This window comes from Maylandia zebra, linkage group LG22, assembly GCF_041146795.1.
Source record: "Maylandia zebra isolate NMK-2024a linkage group LG22, Mzebra_GT3a, whole genome shotgun sequence".
Classification (NCBI taxonomy): Eukaryota; Metazoa; Chordata; class Actinopteri; order Cichliformes; family Cichlidae; genus Maylandia; species Maylandia zebra.
Window position 1 is genome coordinate 12754931 of NC_135187.1, and position 14914 is coordinate 12769844.

Consider the following 14914-nt stretch of genomic DNA (forward strand, 5'->3'; position numbering starts at 1 on the left):
TTAAAGCCTTGCTGCTGAAGAAGCCCAGCTAGCTCAGTCGGGAGAGCATGAGACTCTTAATCTCAGGGTCGTGGGTTCGAGCCCCACGTTGGGCGAGGGGACTTTTGTGCAAATGCCCGCAAGAGAGAAAACACGTGTGTATAGAGAACAGCAAATGGCGTGTTGTGCAAAGGAAGATGAATGTATGGTAACAGAAAACAAAGTTACACTGTCGTGTCTGCACAAGTCCAAATCTCCACCATTTAATTTGATGATTCTGGACTAAATTTCAAGAGAGCTTAGCAAAAAAGCAACACTCTAGGTTTACCAGCATCCCTACTCTCACCTAGGGTCACAAACTGTGGGTAGTGAATGAAAGCATGAGCTCACAGATATAAGCAGCGGCAATGAGTTTTCTCCGTCGGGTGGCAGTGCTCGGCCTCGGAGATTGGATGACAAGCTTAGTATTTCAGGAGGAACTCAGATTACAGCTGCAACTCCTCCACATCGAAAGGAGCCTGCTGAGGTGGTTGGGACATTTGAACATCCAGGATGACTTTGAAGAGGTGGTTGGTCAACTCGTCAGGATGGCCGAGTGGTCTAAGGCGCCAGACTCAAGGATAGGCTCCTTCCAGACAAAAGGGACTTCTGGTCTCCAAATGGAGGCGTGGGTTCAAATCCCACTCCTGACATCTACTTTCTTTACTTAAAAATATGTTTTCAAGAGCTTCATCAACCTTTGTGTGTTAAACTCAACAAAGTGCGGCTTGTTGAGGTAGCTGTAGGGTTGCTGTGAAATCAGCTTTGCAGGTTATAGGAACTTTTGTAGTGAAGAGCTTTCGTTAACATGACAGAGCTCTGCTTTCTAAGTGGAAGCCTGAATTGAAATCCCGCTTGTATCTGGCATTTGTCATGGAATACCAGAATTGCCACCTCCACCACTGGCACCCTGTGCTTTTCACAGAGGACAGCGGATTTAACCTTAGAACACATAACACATGTGAAAGCTTCCCGAGAAGTCGTGGGGAACTTTATGCTGAATGTAACATCCTTGATTATGAGTGCTTTGCTGGTGGGTCAGTGATGGTCTGGAGAGGCACATGCACTGAGGTATGCACAGGCCTCTACAGGCAAGGCAACGGCACAATGAGTGCAGTTAGGTATGGGCATGAAATTCTCCGACCCACTGTCAGACCCTACGCTGGTGCAATGGCTCTTGGCTTTCTTCCTGCTTCCCGGCCTCATCCGACAAGAGTATGCAGGCAGTTTGCGTGGGGACTGATACTGCTGACCGACACTCCCCACCCCCCAACCCTATATTGGCCTACTTGACCAAAATTCAATACAACACCCCTGGGACATTTAGCTTTGGTCCATCTGACACCACCAGGTTGGAACTCAGACTGTCCAGGAGCTCAGTGATGCCCTGGTCCAGATCTGGGGAGAAGATTCCCCGGGAGACATTCAGTCGTCTCAATCGGAGCATGCCCCGTGGTGTGGCATGCATACAAGGACATAAGAGCTTGAATGGATGATAGAAAAACTTGAAAGTAGCCTGTGCTTTCTTTGCCTGCGCTTGAAATGCTAGTCAACCTCCCCCAGCTATAAGAACCTGTGTCCATCTTAAAGCCTTGCTGCTGAAGAAGCCCAGCTAGCTCAGTCGGGAGAGCATGAGACTCTTAATCTCAGGGTCGTGGGTTCGAGCCCCACGTTGGGCGAGGGGACTTTTGTGCAAATGCCCGCAAGAGAGAAAACACGTGTGTATAGAGAACAGCAAATGGCGTGTTGTGCAAAGGAAGATGAATGTATGGTAACAGAAAACAAAGTTACACTGTCGTGTCTGCACAAGTCCAAATCTCCACCATTTAATTTGATGATTCTGGACTAAATTTCAAGAGAGCTTAGCAAAAAAGCAACACTCTAGGTTTACCAGCATCCCTACTCTCACCTAGGGTCACAAACTGTGGGTAGTGAATGAAAGCATGAGCTCACAGATATAAGCAGCGGCAATGAGTTTTCTCCGTCGGGTGGCAGTGCTCGGCCTCGGAGATTGGATGACAAGCTTAGTATTTCAGGAGGAACTCAGATTACAGCTGCAACTCCTCCACATCGAAAGGAGCCTGCTGAGGTGGTTGGGACATTTGAACATCCAGGATGACTTTGAAGAGGTGGTTGGTCAACTCGTCAGGATGGCCGAGTGGTCTAAGGCGCCAGACTCAAGGATAGGCTCCTTCCAGACAAAAGGGACTTCTGGTCTCCAAATGGAGGCGTGGGTTCAAATCCCACTCCTGACATCTACTTTCTTTACTTAAAAATATGTTTTCAAGAGCTTCATCAACCTTTGTGTGTTAAACTCAACAAAGTGCGGCTTGTTGAGGTTGCTGTGAAATCAGCTTTGCAGGTTATAGGAACTTTTGTAGTGAAGAGCTTTCGTTAACATGACAGAGCTCTGCTTTCTAAGTGGAAGCCTGAATTGAAATCCCGCTTGTATCTGGCATTTGTCATGGAATACCAGAATTGCCACCTCCACCACTGGCACCCTGTGCTTTTCACAGAGGACAGCGGATTTAACCTTAGAACACATAACACATGTGAAAGCTTCCCGAGAAGTCGTGGGGAACTTTATGCTGAATGTAACATCCTTGATTATGAGTGCTTTGCTGGTGGGTCAGTGATGGTCTGGAGAGGCACATGCACTGAGGTATGCACAGGCCTCTACAGGCAAGGCAACGGCACAATGAGTGCAGTTAGGTATGGGCATGAAATTCTCCGACCCACTGTCAGACCCTACGCTGGTGCAATGGCTCTTGGCTTTCTTCCTGCTTCCCGGCCTCATCCGACAAGAGTATGCAGGCAGTTTGCGTGGGGACTGATACCGCTGACCGACACTCCCCACCCCCCAACCCTATATTGGCCTACTTGACCAAAATTCAATACAACACCCCTGGGACATTTAGCTTTGGTCCATCTGACACCACCAGGTTGGAACTCAGACTGTCCAGGAGCTCAGTGATGCCCTGGTCCAGATCTGGGGAGAAGATTCCCCGGGAGACATTCAGTCGTCTCAATCGGAGCATGCCCCGTGGTGTGGCATGCATACAAGGACATAAGAGCTTGAATGGATGATAGAAAAACTTGAAAGTAGCCTGTGCTTTCTTTGCCTGCGCTTGAAATGCTAGTCAACCTCCCCCAGCTATAAGAACCTGTGTCCATCTTAAAGCCTTGCTGCTGAAGAAGCCCAGCTAGCTCAGTCGGGAGAGCATGAGACTCTTAATCTCAGGGTCGTGGGTTCGAGCCCCACGTTGGGCGAGGGGACTTTTGTGCAAATGCCCGCAAGAGAGAAAACACGTGTGTATAGAGAACAGCAAATGGCGTGTTGTGCAAAGGAAGATGAATGTATGGTAACAGAAAACAAAGTTACACTGTCGTGTCTGCACAAGTCCAAATCTCCACCATTTAATTTGATGATTCTGGACTAAATTTCAAGAGAGCTTAGCAAAAAAGCAACACTCTAGGTTTACCAGCATCCCTACTCTCACCTAGGGTCACAAACTGTGGGTAGTGAATGAAAGCATGAGCTCACAGATATAAGCAGCGGCAATGAGTTTTCTCCGTCGGGTGGCAGTGCTCGGCCTCGGAGATTGGATGACAAGCTTAGTATTTCAGGAGGAACTCAGATTACAGCTGCAACTCCTCCACATCGAAAGGAGCCTGCTGAGGTGGTTCGGACATTTGAACATCCAGGATGACTTTGAAGAGGTGGTTGGTCAACTCGTCAGGATGGCCGAGTGGTCTAAGGCGCCAGACTCAAGGATAGGCTCCTTCCAGACAAAAGGGACTTCTGGTCTCCAAATGGAGGCGTGGGTTCAAATCCCACTCCTGACATCTACTTTCTTTACTTAAAAATATGTTTTCAAGAGCTTCATCAACCTTTGTGTGTTAAACTCAACAAAGTGCGGCTTGTTGAGGTAGCTGTAGGGTTGCTGTGAAATCAGCTTTGCAGGTTATAGGAACTTTTGTAGTGAAGAGCTTTCGTTAACATGACAGAGCTCTGCTTTCTAAGTGGAAGCCTGAATTGAAATCCCGCTTGTATCTGGCATTTGTCATGGAATACCAGAATTGTCACCTCCACCACTGGCACCCTGTGCTTTTCACAGAGGACAGCGGATTTAACCTTAGAACACATAACACATGTGAAAGCTTCCCGAGAAGTCGTGGGGAACTTTATGCTGAATGTAACATCCTTGATTATGAGTGCTTTGCTGGTGGGTCAGTGATGGTCTGGAGAGGCACATGCACTGAGGTATGCACAGGCCTCTACAGGCAAGGCAACGGCACAATGAGTGCAGTTAGGTATGGGCATGAAATTCTCCGACCCACTGTCAGACCCTACGCTGGTGCAATGGCTCTTGGCTTTCTTCCTGCTTCCCGGCCTCATCCGACAAGAGTATGCAGGCAGTTTGCGTGGGGACTGATACCGCTGACCGACACTCCCCACCCCCCAACCCTATATTGGCCTACTTGACCAAAATTCAATACAACACCCCTGGGACATTTAGCTTTGGTCCATCTGACACCACCAGGTTGGAACTCAGACTGTCCAGGAGCTCAGTGATGCCCTGGTCCAGATCTGGGGAGAAGATTCCCCGGGAGACATTCAGTCGTCTCAATCGGAGCATGCCCCGTGGTGTGGCATGCATACAAGGACATAAGAGCTTGAATGGATGATAGAAAAACTTGAAAGTAGCCTGTGCTTTCTTTGCCTGCGCTTGAAATGCTAGTCAACCTCCCCCAGCTATAAGAACCTGTGTCCATCTTAAAGCCTTGCTGCTGAAGAAGCCCAGCTAGCTCAGTCGGGAGAGCATGAGACTCTTAATCTCAGGGTCGTGGGTTCGAGCCCCACGTTGGGCGAGGGGACTTTTGTGCAAATGCCCGCAAGAGCGAAAACACGTGTGTATAGAGAACAGCAAATGGCGTGTTGTGCAAAGGAAGATGAATGTATGGTAACAGAAAACAAAGTTACACTGTCGTGTCTGCACAAGTCCAAATCTCCACCATTTAATTTGATGATTCTGGACTAAATTTCAAGAGAGCTTAGCAAAAAAGCAACACTCTAGGTTTACCAGCATCCCTACTCTCACCTAGGGTCACAAACTGTGGGTAGTGAATGAAAGCATGAGCTCACAGATATAAGCAGCGGCAATGAGTTTTCTCCGTCGGGTGGCAGTGCTCGGCCTCGGAGATTGGATGACAAGCTTAGTATTTCAGGAGGAACTCAGATTACAGCTGCAACTCCTCCACATCGAAAGGAGCCTGCTGAGGTGGTTGGGACATTTGAACATCCAGGATGACTTTGAAGAGGTGGTTGGTCAACTCGTCAGGATGGCCGAGTGGTCTAAGGCGCCAGACTCAAGGATAGGCTCCTTCCAGACAAAAGGGACTTCTGGTCTCCAAATGGAGGCGTGGGTTCAAATCCCACTCCTGACATCTACTTTCTTTACTTAAAAATATGTTTTCAAGAGCTTCATCAACCTTTGTGTGTTAAACTCAACAAAATGCGGCTTGTTGAGGTAGCTGTAGGGTTGCTGTGAAATCAGCTTTGCAGGTTATAGGAACTTTTGTAGTGAAGAGCTTTCGTTAACATGACAGAGCTCTGCTTTCTAAGTGGAAGCCTGAATTGAAATCCCGCTTGTATCTGGCATTTGTCATGGAATACCAGAATTGCCACCTCCACCACTGGCACCCTGTGCTTTTCACAGAGGACAGCGGATTTAACCTTAGAACACATAACACATGTGAAAGCTTCCCGAGAAGTCGTGGGGAACTTTATGCTGAATGTAACATCCTTGATTATGAGTGCTTTGCTGGTGGGTCAGTGATGGTCTGGAGAGGCACATGCACTGAGGTATGCACAGGCCTCTACAGGCAAGGCAACGGCACAATGAGTGCAGTTAGGTATGGGCATGAAATTCTCCGACCCACTGTCAGACCCTACGCTGGTGCAATGGCTCTTGGCTTTCTTCCTGCTTCCCGGCCTCATCCGACAAGAGTATGCAGGCAGTTTGCGTGGGGACTGATACCGCTGACCGACACTCCCCACCCCCCAACCCTATATTGGCCTACTTGACCAAAATTCAATACAACACCCCTGGGACATTTAGCTTTGGTCCATCTGACACCACCAGGTTGGAACTCAGACTGTCCAGGAGCTCAGTGATGCCCTGGTCCAGATCTGGGGAGAAGATTCCCCGGGAGACATTCAGTCGTCTCAATCGGAGCATGCCCCGTGGTGTGGCATGCATACAAGGACATAAGAGCTTGAATGGATGATAGAAAAACTTGAAAGTAGCCTGTGCTTTCTTTGCCTGCGCTTGAAATGCTAGTCAACCTCCCCCAGCTATAAGAACCTGTGTCCATCTTAAAGCCTTGCTGCTGAAGAAGCCCAGCTAGCTCAGTCGGGAGAGCATGAGACTCTTAATCTCAGGGTCGTGGGTTCGAGCCCCACGTTGGGCGAGGGGACTTTTGTGCAAATGCCCGCAAGAGAGAAAACACGTGTGTATAGAGAACAGCAAATGGCGTGTTGTGCAAAGGAAGATGAATGTATGGTAACAGAAAACAAAGTTACACTGTCGTGTCTGCACAAGTCCAAATCTCCACCATTTAATTTGATGATTCTGGACTAAATTTCAAGAGAGCTTAGCAAAAAAGCAACACTCTAGGTTTACCAGCATCCCTACTCTCACCTAGGGTCACAAACTGTGGGTAGTGAATGAAAGCATGAGCTCACAGATATAAGCAGCGGCAATGAGTTTTCTCCGTCGGGTGGCAGTGCTCGGCCTCGGAGATTGGATGACAAGCTTAGTATTTCAGGAGGAACTCAGATTACAGCTGCAACTCCTCCACATCGAAAGGAGCCTGCTGAGGTGGTTCGGACATTTGAACATCCAGGATGACTTTGAAGAGGTGGTTGGTCAACTCGTCAGGATGGCCGAGTGGTCTAAGGCGCCAGACTCAAGGATAGGCTCCTTCCAGACAAAAGGGACTTCTGGTCTCCAAATGGAGGCGTGGGTTCAAATCCCACTCCTGACATCTACTTTCTTTACTTAAAAATATGTTTTCAAGAGCTTCATCAACCTTTGTGTGTTAAACTCAACAAAGTGCGGCTTGTTGAGGTAGCTGTAGGGTTGCTGTGAAATCAGCTTTGCAGGTTATAGGAACTTTTGTAGTGAAGAGCTTTCGTTAACATGACAGAGCTCTGCTTTCTAAGTGGAAGCCTGAATTGAAATCCCGCTTGTATCTGGCATTTGTCATGGAATACCAGAATTGTCACCTCCACCACTGGCACCCTGTGCTTTTCACAGAGGACAGCGGATTTAACCTTAGAACACATAACACATGTGAAAGCTTCCCGAGAAGTCGTGGGGAACTTTATGCTGAATGTAACATCCTTGATTATGAGTGCTTTGCTGGTGGGTCAGTGATGGTCTGGAGAGGCACATGCACTGAGGTATGCACAGGCCTCTACAGGCAAGGCAACGGCACAATGAGTGCAGTTAGGTATGGGCATGAAATTCTCCGACCCACTGTCAGACCCTACGCTGGTGCAATGGCTCTTGGCTTTCTTCCTGCTTCCCGGCCTCATCCGACAAGAGTATGCAGGCAGTTTGCGTGGGGACTGATACCGCTGACCGACACTCCCCACCCCCCAACCCTATATTGGCCTACTTGACCAAAATTCAATACAACACCCCTGGGACATTTAGCTTTGGTCCATCTGACACCACCAGGTTGGAACTCAGACTGTCCAGGAGCTCAGTGATGCCCTGGTCCAGATCTGGGGAGAAGATTCCCCGGGAGACATTCAGTCGTCTCAATCGGAGCATGCCCCGTGGTGTGGCATGCATACAAGGACATAAGAGCTTGAATGGATGATAGAAAAACTTGAAAGTAGCCTGTGCTTTCTTTGCCTGCGCTTGAAATGCTAGTCAACCTCCCCCAGCTATAAGAACCTGTGTCCATCTTAAAGCCTTGCTGCTGAAGAAGCCCAGCTAGCTCAGTCGGGAGAGCATGAGACTCTTAATCTCAGGGTCGTGGGTTCGAGCCCCACGTTGGGCGAGGGGACTTTTGTGCAAATGCCCGCAAGAGCGAAAACACGTGTGTATAGAGAACAGCAAATGGCGTGTTGTGCAAAGGAAGATGAATGTATGGTAACAGAAAACAAAGTTACACTGTCGTGTCTGCACAAGTCCAAATCTCCACCATTTAATTTGATGATTCTGGACTAAATTTCAAGAGAGCTTAGCAAAAAAGCAACACTCTAGGTTTACCAGCATCCCTACTCTCACCTAGGGTCACAAACTGTGGGTAGTGAATGAAAGCATGAGCTCACAGATATAAGCAGCGGCAATGAGTTTTCTCAACAAAGTGTGACTTGTTGAGGTAGCTGTAGCGCTGCTGTGAAGTCAGCTTTGTAGGTTATAGGAATTGTGTCTTTCTTCTTTTTCTTATTTCAATAATACATCTAGAATGTCTTAAAATCTACTGTGTATAAGACACTAGAGCACTATCATTCCCAACACGCAACATACTGACGATTTGTCACGGCCTAAGGCGTCTCATAGTTACGCAAAAGGCACTCTTTCACGTCCTCATAATACACTCTGGGTTCTCAGTATATTCCAATATAACCTCACTTGTGGCCGTAAAAGATTCTTAGAGCAGAAGTTCAAACCATCCAGTCGAACATAATCACATCAAGGTGTTTGTGATATTAGTGACAACAATAAAATAGCTTCATGTTTTGGCCATCACATAGTGTATTCCAAACCCAGTCAGGTTTTGAAATTATACAGATTTAAGGTGCTTAATACTTTTTTAGGTTTATTATTTTCATTTCACACGTAGAGCACATGTATAGATTCGTTCCAACCCTCTCTCATTCTTAGAGGCCCACTGTCATTCCCAACATGTAAATTCCCCACGTCTTCACAGTTCCAAGACATAAAATAGTGATGACTTTTCACAATCATCGCAATGTTGCCTGTTGGGATGAGACCCTATTGCCAAGGAACAACATCCGAGATCTCTGTCCAGAAGAGCGCAGTTCTAGGAACAGCTGAGACGCTATATGTGCTGTGTTGTCTTGTGCTTGAGGTGTTTGGAGTACCAACTACAGTTAAGTTGTTACCAGGCCGGGTCACTGCAAGTTGCTCTTCAGTACCACAGTGGTTCTGCTCTCTGTGGACTTTTATTTGCAGGACAGCACATAGACATAAACGCTTTAATTTTTTAGTGAGGAAACCTTGTTTATTCCAGTTCAAGATACAATTAAATAAGCAGGAGCAATCCAGACAAATCTGCACATTGATAAAGTTTATGTACAAAGCAACACACCTGCCATTAACCGTTTCTTATTTAGTTATTCCAATATTTCACTCTTAAAGTAAAAAAGAATGTTGAAAATCTATTTACATTGGTATTCATATGTGTTCTGCTTATTTCATACATCTCCACATATGTATTATAACTATATGTATCAGATAAAAATAGTTCAGAATATCTAAAGAGAGCACTTTTAAGAAATGCTGATTGTGACTTATCAGTGTTTGTTTTTAAAAACATACATCTATCAGAGTCATTTTCATTTGTGCAAAAAATACAACCTGGCAAGAAAAAGGAAAACCAAATGCTTTACAAACAAAAATATAGTGTCAATAATTAATTATTATGACATCTAATGACAAGGTGAATGGTACAACGATTATATTCAACAACAAAAATAAAACATGATTGAAAATAACTGTATGAAGAATGAAAGACAGTTATTGATGGTATCGTAAAACCATTAAAATATATATTCAACTTGTCGTTTCAAAAAGGAGTTTTTCCACAAAAAATGAAAGTTGCTAAAGTTATTCCCATTTACAAAACTGGTGAAAGACATCATTTTACAAACTATAGACCAGTGTCAATACTCTCCCAGTTCTCTAAGATACTGGAAAAACTCTTCATAAAAAGATTTGACAGTTTTGTGGAAAAATATGAATTAATGACAGATAGTCAGTATGGGTTCAGAAGCAACAGATCAACAGCTTTGGCACTGATAGATTTAATGGAAAAGATAACGGAATGTATGGATAATAAGAGGTATGCGCTCGGAGTTTTCTTAGATCTAAAGAAGGCGTTTGATACTGTTAATCATGAAAGTCTATTAAAAAAACTGGAAAAGTACGGGTTTAGGGGAGTGGTTTTGGAATGGTTAAAAAGCTATGTAGGGAATAGGCAACAATATGTACAAATAAATGAATATAAATCTAATTTGATGGATATAGCTTGTGGAGTACCTCAAGGTTCAGTACTGGGTCCAAAAGTGTTTATTATGTACTTAAATGATATCTGCAGAGTATCGGAGATTTTAAAGTTTGTAATATTTGCAGATGACACAAATATACTGTGTTCAGGTGTGGAGTTGCCACAGGTTTTGGAAATGATCACACAGGAATTAACGATATTAAAGAAGTGGTTTGATATAAATACATTATCATTGAATCTAGATAAAACCAAATTTATGTTGTTTGGAAACCAAAAGAAAAACATCGAAGTAGAAATATGTGTTGACAATGTATATTTAGAAAGAGTAAATGAAATAAAATTTCTTGGGGTGATCATTGACCACAAGCTCTGTTGGAAGCCACACATTACTTATGTTCGGGGGAAATTGGCACGGGGCATTGCCGTCCTGGGGAAAGCAAAGCATATGTTGGATCGGAAAGCACTGCACATTTTATACTGTGCTTTACTACTGCCATATATGAGCTACTGTGTAGAGGTCTGGGGAAACACATACAAAAGTAACACACAAACAATAACTATAATACAGAAAAGTGCCATTAGATTAATAAATAATGTAGGGTACAGGGACCATACACATAAAACAGTTTAAAGTAAAATATAAAAACCTAATTTTAAATAAGTATAAGAATGAAGAAAACGGGGTTAACCCAGGACGGTAATGTTGCTGGTAATGGTGTTGCGGTTCTTTTTTGTTTTTTTGTTTTGTTTTGTTTTGTTGTTTTTCCATAACTTGTGTATCTGCAAATATACACATTCTGTATTTTTCATATGAAAGAAACTATACTGTGGTGGGGCTTGCTAATTTCTTGTTTTTGATTTATGTATGTTATGTTTTGTTTTACTTCATATGTTTCATATGTTGTTTGTTTAATTTAAGACAAAAAAAAATTAAATGAATGAGAGGTAAAACTTGAGGGGGTAGGGACAAATAAGTAAATACTTCAGCCTACTCCTTTTCAAACAAATAATGGAATGATATTTTGTAATGATTGTGAAGGCACATGTTTGAAATGTTTGAAATAAAAATGAACTGAACTGAACTGAACTGAAATGCTTGGAAACTGTGACATTAGTTTGTTCATCTTCACCTGTGGCCTGGATCATGTGATCATAGTGTCAGCTTCTCTGTACTGGATTATTCTGTTTTAATGAGATAACTGACAGTTATCCCAGCCAAACGGCACAAGTTTAGCCACTTACTGCCACCTATAGGTTAAAAGAGAGGTTGAATTAAAGCTCAAATATGAATAATTTCTTGTCAAAAGTCTTTAGCAGGAAGAAAGCCTATAAAAGTCACAAGGGGAATTCAACAAACTCCTGCCTCACTTTGTTCACCTGTGTGCTGTATTCCATGGGCTGGTTGGCTGCAGGACCAAACATTTGGCCTGAAATTACAGACAGTGTCCTAAGCATTTTCCTGTATCCGTCAGACAAAGAGGATTGGGAAAGCCACAACTTTTGCCCTGGCAATGTTATGGTAGAAATATGTCTACCAAGTTTATTAATGCAAAATCCTTGAGTAAAGTGTCACTGAAGGTCTGTGTTGAGGCATCTACTCCAGCAGTGTGACAACTCTGACTTTTAGCTAACTACAAAGTGTTGGTATAGATGACCAGTGTTGGAAATGCCACCAAACTAAAGGTACTTTGATACATACCCTCTGGTTTTCCCAGTTTGGAAAACTGTATTGAAATATATGCAGGGATGGACACCTTGTAACTTGCCCATATCACCTAAATTGTGTCCACTAGGAGACAAAGGAGAAGTTCCACATTGGAAGGACTCCCATACTCCAACACTTAAAAAGTGGAAAGAAAGAATGATTGAGACGTTTCTTGCAAAAAAGATGTTGGGAAGGTTACATCACGCGACTGAAGCTTCGGTGGAAAAATGGGACAGTTTTTGCACCTATTTGTCTACCTGAAGCGGACGTTCCAGCTTAATGCAACAGATGTTAAAACCTCACTGTTTTGTTTTGTTTTTTCTTGTTCTTTATTGTTGTATTTTTGTTTTTGTTGTTATAAAATGCAAAATCTAATAATTATTAAAATTATAAAAAAAGATCAATGGACAGGCATCGCTTTAACTTTGGTTTTAATTGATTAACCTGAAAAGCACTGCTTGTCTTGCCTGCCCTGATGCCATCACATCAAAAAGAGAGTTTCCCATTTCTGGCCCATCAAAATTTTGTGATTTTGTCAAAGCTATTAGTTTCACATTAACATAACAGTGTTGTCAGCGCTGTGATGTATAGGATTATGGCACTATGATTGTGGTACTAGTACTGCTACTGTATCATCAACTGTAAAAAAAACAAACAAACAAAAACCCCAACATTGTCAGAATCAAGCCGCCTTGACCTCAAGCACGAGCCTACAACAAAACCATTGACTCTCTGTTGCCCAAGGATTTTTTTTCTCTCTCATATTGGTAAATGGTAAATGGCCTGTATTTGTATAGCACTTTTCTAGTCCTTAAGGACCCCAAAGCGCTTTACACTACATTCAGTCATTCACCCATTCACACACACATTCACACACTGGCGATAGCAAGCTACATTGTAGCCACAGCTGCCCTGGGGCGCACTGACAGAGGCGAGGCTGCCGGACACAGGCGCCACTGGGCCCTCTGCCCACCACCAGTAGGCAAACATGGGGTTAGTATCTTGCCCAAGGATATTTGGCATGCAGCCAGGATGCAGCCTTGGGATCGAACCACCGACCTTCTGATTAGTGGCTGACCTGCTCTGCTTTACAAGCAGCCAGTATCTCTCTGTGCCCTGTTAAGCATCTTGTGGAGATTCATTGCGGCACGCCTTCGATTTCTCAGTGCAATCTCAGTCTCTTCTTAATGGCCTGCAATAGTCTTCAGTCTTGTCTTCATTAAAGTGTCCTTTTCACCCTGGTTGTCATGGTTGTGATTGTGAGGGTATGTGCACAAATAGGTTATATAATGCTTTGATTAGAAATATATCCATGCTTCTATCTCAAGTAATTTCAAACTAATACTTCTTTGGTGTCAAGTCTCTTTTACCATATCTGCTCACAGAAAAAAAGTCTTTCCTCATATTATTTAGTTTCCTGGATTATAAAAATGAAAGTGAGCCATGCAAGTAAAATATAAAGTGACACTATACTATGTAGTCTACTGAGTTGGTTGGATGTAATCTCTCTTCGGGCCACAGAAATTGCAGAGTAAAGCAGAATCTGCAGTTCAAAAAAATGCTATTTGTAGTTGATGTCCATGTCTGTTATCTCTTTAACAGTCTTTCTGCATTTACTGCATGGTGGTTCTTGTGCAATGTTTTTACAGCAATGATTATTAAAAAAAAATACTGTTGCTTGGCATTACTAGTGCTTAAATACCCAGGGCACAATTTTTAAAGTAATAACATCTTAAAATGTAACCTGTGTACCAGTAGTTTTTGTGTATTATACGAGAAAGTTTTACACATAAATGGGTTCCTAACATCCTTTCTCTCATGTAAAAAATGACTCAGCCGTGTATTGTGTTTTAACTTCCTCTGGGAAAAAATAAATAAATCAAAAGCTATCAAATGTTCGCTGAAACACACCTGAATCGTTTCATTCTGGCACATACTGTATACAGAAAGATCTTTTGCGCATCTCTCACAAGGACTTTCCTTTAATAATGAGAAAATTAAATCTCACTCACAGGTAGAATATATGAAGTTTATAGCCAGAATTTTAGTGACTGAAACAGAGTACCAATAATTTTAAAAACTGACACTGAGATCACGGTGAATATTGTTATAACCTTTAGATTTATTTAATGTGCATTTGTGCATATGTATATTTTTTATTGTTTCAGTTTGCAATGTGCAACACCAGCCATTTTCAGCAGAGTTAATCATCTGGTGCCATACATTTAGCTATATAGCTTTCGTGTAACAATACACCAGTCTGGTTCACAATTATAATATTTTTCTACATTTTATTTTAATGTTAATCCAGTTGTAAATACTTGCTTTTTTAAAGTGTAAAGAGTCACCTCACAGGGCCATAATGCTACAAATGAAGCAGTCAAAGAAGAGATCCCCCCGTTCACACTAAACTACATCCTCTCACATGCTTCTCTCTCACAAAGCGACTGTGAAATAAAACAAGCTATCTAGTAAGGGCTTCCTTCCTTTTTCTGCTGCTTGTGTAACTTTTTTGTTGCTTTATTTGGATTGGACCTTTATTCTTAATCATGACTGTGCTGCACTGGCAAGTATGCATTGCACTAGTCTGCTTATGAGTATAAACGTGTGTTGATTGTGACATGTTATTTTATTATCATGAGATTAGGTTAATTTATCATGAATAAGCATGAATTGTTGTTTGTATTTCTTACCTATTCAGGACGTACTTTGCCTCTCATCCCATGACATTTGTGGTATTAATATAGACTATAGATTGAATAATTGCTGTACACTTAGGTCCATAATTTGTTAGGCAAAGACACATTTTTTTAGTTCTTCGTTTTTACACTACCACCACAGTGAATCTTAAATCAAATAAGCCAAAATGTAATTGAAGTGCAGACCTTCAGCTTAAATTCGATGGGCTTAATAACAAAA

At 43.0% G+C, this 14914-nt stretch overlaps 11 non-coding genes across 11 annotated transcripts; all 11 read left to right on the forward strand.

The window, feature by feature from the left end:
- Window positions 1-22: 22 nt before the first annotated feature.
- On the forward strand, window positions 23-95 carry trnak-cuu (transfer RNA lysine (anticodon CUU)). Its single transcript has one exon. It is a non-coding gene; the product is annotated as a tRNA-Lys (tRNA).
- Window positions 96-560: 465 nt separating this feature from the next.
- On the forward strand, window positions 561-671 carry trnal-caa (transfer RNA leucine (anticodon CAA)). Its single transcript has 2 exons — window positions 561-598; window positions 626-671. It is a non-coding gene; the product is annotated as a tRNA-Leu (tRNA).
- Window positions 672-1624: 953 nt separating this feature from the next.
- Window positions 1625-1697, forward strand: trnak-cuu (transfer RNA lysine (anticodon CUU)). Its single transcript has one exon. It is a non-coding gene; the product is annotated as a tRNA-Lys (tRNA).
- Window positions 1698-2162: 465 nt separating this feature from the next.
- On the forward strand, window positions 2163-2273 carry trnal-caa (transfer RNA leucine (anticodon CAA)). Its single transcript has 2 exons — window positions 2163-2200; window positions 2228-2273. It is a non-coding gene; the product is annotated as a tRNA-Leu (tRNA).
- Window positions 2274-3215: 942 nt separating this feature from the next.
- trnak-cuu (transfer RNA lysine (anticodon CUU)) lies at window positions 3216-3288 on the forward strand. The gene has a single exon. It is a non-coding gene; the product is annotated as a tRNA-Lys (tRNA).
- Window positions 3289-3753: 465 nt separating this feature from the next.
- Window positions 3754-3864, forward strand: trnal-caa (transfer RNA leucine (anticodon CAA)). Its single transcript has 2 exons — window positions 3754-3791; window positions 3819-3864. It is a non-coding gene; the product is annotated as a tRNA-Leu (tRNA).
- Window positions 3865-4817: 953 nt separating this feature from the next.
- On the forward strand, window positions 4818-4890 carry trnak-cuu (transfer RNA lysine (anticodon CUU)). Its single transcript has one exon. It is a non-coding gene; the product is annotated as a tRNA-Lys (tRNA).
- A 465-nt stretch (window positions 4891-5355) lies between these two features.
- trnal-caa (transfer RNA leucine (anticodon CAA)) lies at window positions 5356-5466 on the forward strand. The gene is made up of 2 exons: window positions 5356-5393; window positions 5421-5466. It is a non-coding gene; the product is annotated as a tRNA-Leu (tRNA).
- A 953-nt stretch (window positions 5467-6419) lies between these two features.
- trnak-cuu (transfer RNA lysine (anticodon CUU)) lies at window positions 6420-6492 on the forward strand. The gene has a single exon. It is a non-coding gene; the product is annotated as a tRNA-Lys (tRNA).
- A 465-nt stretch (window positions 6493-6957) lies between these two features.
- On the forward strand, window positions 6958-7068 carry trnal-caa (transfer RNA leucine (anticodon CAA)). Its single transcript has 2 exons — window positions 6958-6995; window positions 7023-7068. It is a non-coding gene; the product is annotated as a tRNA-Leu (tRNA).
- Window positions 7069-8021: 953 nt separating this feature from the next.
- trnak-cuu (transfer RNA lysine (anticodon CUU)) lies at window positions 8022-8094 on the forward strand. The gene has a single exon. It is a non-coding gene; the product is annotated as a tRNA-Lys (tRNA).
- Window positions 8095-14914: the final 6820 nt, after the last annotated feature.